Source organism: Peromyscus maniculatus, chromosome 5 (genome assembly GCF_049852395.1).
Source record: "Peromyscus maniculatus bairdii isolate BWxNUB_F1_BW_parent chromosome 5, HU_Pman_BW_mat_3.1, whole genome shotgun sequence".
Lineage (NCBI taxonomy): Eukaryota > Metazoa > Chordata > Mammalia > Rodentia > Cricetidae > Peromyscus > Peromyscus maniculatus.
In genome coordinates, this window is record NC_134856.1 from 9,269,881 (window position 1) to 9,273,528 (window position 3,648).

The 3,648-nt window shown below is 51.3% G+C and overlaps 1 pseudogene; it reads right to left on the minus strand.

The window, feature by feature from the left end:
• Positions 1-735: 735 nt before the first annotated feature.
• LOC102911280 (basigin pseudogene) lies at positions 736-3,016 on the minus strand (annotated as a pseudogene).
• Between the last annotated feature and the right edge of the window lie 632 nt (positions 3,017-3,648).

The following is a 3,648-nucleotide window of genomic DNA, read 5'->3' on the forward strand; positions in this document are numbered from 1 at the left end:
CTCTTAAGATCGCGCCTTCTCAGTTAGAACCAAGCTCGGTCCCTTTAAGCCCTTGGCCCATGTTCACATCAGAAAGCCTTAAAAGAAAACATCTCTGGCTATTTTTACTCCTTCTCAAAGCCACATTCTGGACCATCTCCCTCTTACTTTGATTTTTTCACATCTCTGCTGTTTAGAATCTTTCATGTGCATCCACAGACTCCCAACCGGGTCGCCCTAGTAAGGGTCAGATGTGGTCATCAATTTTATCACGTGAGAAGTCACATCCTCCCTGGTAACTGGGTTTCTGAAGTCCATGCGGTCTCTCTGCCGGTCCTTGCTGCACTTCCCTGGCTGCGCTAGATTCTTGTTCCTCGTTGGATTTGGGTTGCTTGCTTGCTTGGTTTGGTGGAGTAAGTCTTTATTTGTGGGGTCCCAGCAGCCCCAGCCATGTTCCCCATGGTGGGGATGGGCAGTCCCATACAGGGGAGCAGGTGGGGGCCCCCTCCACCAAGAAGTCAGAGCTTGCCCTGGCCTCGCCCTCATGGCCAAGGACAAGGCCCAACTCCCCTACTGCCCCACTGCCCCACTCCCCCACCCCCCCCCATACCCCCACACCCCCAATCCCCTACCCTCCACCCCCCCACTCCCCCATCCCCCCACCCCCCCACTCCCCCACTCCACAGGGTTGTAGTGACACACTTTAAAAAGGGAAGGGGAAAATATCAAACAACAGAAACCCCTAAGGAACGGATACTCTGCATAGAAACCTCGTTTAGTTTAAACTAGAAACGGGTGCTGTGGGCAGCTTGCTTCTTCCAGGAGGGTTTTCTGCAAGGCGATGCTCTGTCTTCAGCCGGGTTGGGATAGGAGGTCGGGGTGGGTAGGCTCGGGTCAGGTGAGATGGGACAGATGGGACAGGGAGTGGAGGTAGAGGCTTGGCTGGGGTCAGGCGCCTCCCCAACACCCCCTCACCTCCCCCCACCCCGCTCCGCTATTCAGGTGGTGTTCCTCTGGCGTACATTCTTGTCCTTGTCCTTCATGTGATGCCTGCTGCCCTTCAGTGGGGCGGCACCAGGGTCATCCTCGTCCAGGGTCTAGTCGGGCTTCCATCCTTCTCATAAATGAAGATGATAGTGACCAACACCAGGACCTCAGCCACAATGCCCAGGAAGGGCCAGAGGGAGGCCAGGCAACTTCGCTCACACAGTGTCATCCTCTCCTGGACAGTGCCCTGGGAATTGGTCGTGTTACACATGTAGGTACTAGGGTCGCTATCTATGTCGAGGTTGCTGACCGTCAGCTCATCTCTTAGCGGTAGATACCACGACGTACTTGCTCTCAGAGCCATTGGTGATCAGCTGGTTCACTGAGGAACAGGAGGGTGGGATAAATCACATTTGCAAACCAGTCTCCCATTCTCTCCCTCACTGGAATGCTCCCACTTCTTTCCGACCTTGATCCGAGGTGGCCCTTCCACATGGATGTCGCCCCTGCCCACAGGCTAAGGAAGGAAGATGCAGGAATATTCCCCAGAGCGGTCATCTGTGTCCACCGTGTCCTGCGTATGCAGGTCAGGTAGCATGTTCTCCTGTGGTACCCTGCCACCTCTCATCCAGCGGTGGCCAATGATGTCGACGTCACTGCTGTTCAGAGAGCAGGTAAGGTGTGTGTGTCTTGAAGCCGTCGTTGCTCATGGAGGTTACCATGGTGCCTGCCACTGCGCAGGCGCCTTGGCCGCCCAGGAGCGCGAAGCCCAGCGCCGCCACCATGTCACCTCTGTTTGTTTGTTTTTTAAGATTTATATGTTACATATGGGTGGGTCTCACTGTATAGCCCCGACTGGTCTGGAACTCGCTGTGTAGACCAGTTGGCCTTACATTCACAGAGATCCACCTGCCTCTGCTTGCCAAGTGCTGGGATTAAAGGTGTGAGCTGCACCGTGATGACAGGCTAAGGATTGTTGTCTTGTTTTTTACTTTTTTAATGTGTGAGTGTCAGTGTGTGTGTGTGTGTGTGTGTGTGTGTGTGTGTGTGTGTGTGTGAATGCAAGTAGCCTCAGAGGCCAGAAAGGGCATTGGGTCCCCGGGAGGTGGAGTTAGTAGTGGTTGTGAGCTGCCCAATGTGGTGCTGAGAACCAAATTCAGGTCCTCTGCAAAAGCAGCACAGCTCCTCACCACTGAGACGTCCCTCCCGCCCGTGTTCCAGATTTTAACTATGACAGCTGTTTCTGCGTCTTAACTGTCTTTCTCACATCATCAGTTAGTTCCTAGCCCCTCAAATATGAATGTGACAAAATGCAGTCACTGTAGCCAAGGACTTAATGCTCCAGTCCCGAGACAGAAAAGCTGAGAGAAACTTAATCAACACTGTGTTAAGTTTGCGGCGGGGAAAGCAGGTGTGCTGCAGAGCGCCTCCTTGTGGATCGAGCTGGGAAGTGAAAATGCTTCAAAGACAAGAAAGAAGCAATGACGCCAGACCTTTGCGCTGAAGGTGTAGTCATGAAAACAGGCAAATCCATCGGGCATGGTGGTGTGTGCCTTAATCCTGGCACTCCAGTGAGGCAGAGGCAGGAAGATCTCTGAGTTCCAGGCCAGCCTGGTCTACAGAATGAGTTCCAGGTCTACTCAGAAAAATCCTGTCTCAAAAGAGAAAGAGAAGAGATAAATTCACTGTTACTACTTTGGATATCCAAGTGTGGAAGAATCAGACTATACCTCCCTCTCTCAGGAGTTACAAAAATCAACTTGAGGTAGATCAAAGACTTAAGTGAAACTTGAAACTACTGGGAGGAAATGGAGGAACGCCACCGGACACAGAAATGGGTGTGGGATTTTTAGACACGACCTCAAAAGCTCAGGCAACAGAAACAGGTGTGGGATGACATCCACCTTAAAAGTTTCTGCACAGGGCTGGAGAGATGGCTCAGCGGTTAAAGCACTGGCTGCTCTTCCAGAAGACCCAAGTTCAATTCCCAGCACCCACATGGCAGCTCATAACTGTCTGTAACTCCAGTTCCAGGTGACCAACCCCCTCTTCTGGCCTCCATGGGCACCAGGAATACATATAGTATAAAGATATGCATGCAGGCAAAACACCCATACACATAAAAATCATTGTTGAGAGGGAGTTAATAGAGCCACCATCTACATCAGTATTGAGGCACCTTAGAAAATTAAAAAAATAAGCTGGGCATAGTAGCACATGCCTTTAATCCCAGCACTTGGGAGGCAAAGACAGGCATTCTCTGTGAGTTAGAGGCCAGCCTCTTCTCCCCAGTGAGTTCCAGGACAGCCAGGGATACATAGTGAGATCCTGTCAGGAAAGAAAGAACTAAAATTAGAAATATCGTGTGATTCAGCACTTCCTCTCCTGGGTGTACAGGGAAAGGGCCATGAGATGAAGAAAGGATGTCGAAGAGACATCCACGCCCATCACATCCCTACTCACAACAGCCGAGACACGGAAGCAACGTGAGTGTCCGTGAACTGATGGAAGGTAAACGCATGCACAGCCGCATACTCCCCATGCAGAAAAAAGATGAAACTCCATTACTATGACAACATCGGCACAACTGACGATCATCATGTTAAGAGAGATAGGCCAGGCATGAAAAGACACATACCATCCACTCTCACGTGGGTTATAAGAAAAATGTCCTTACAAAGT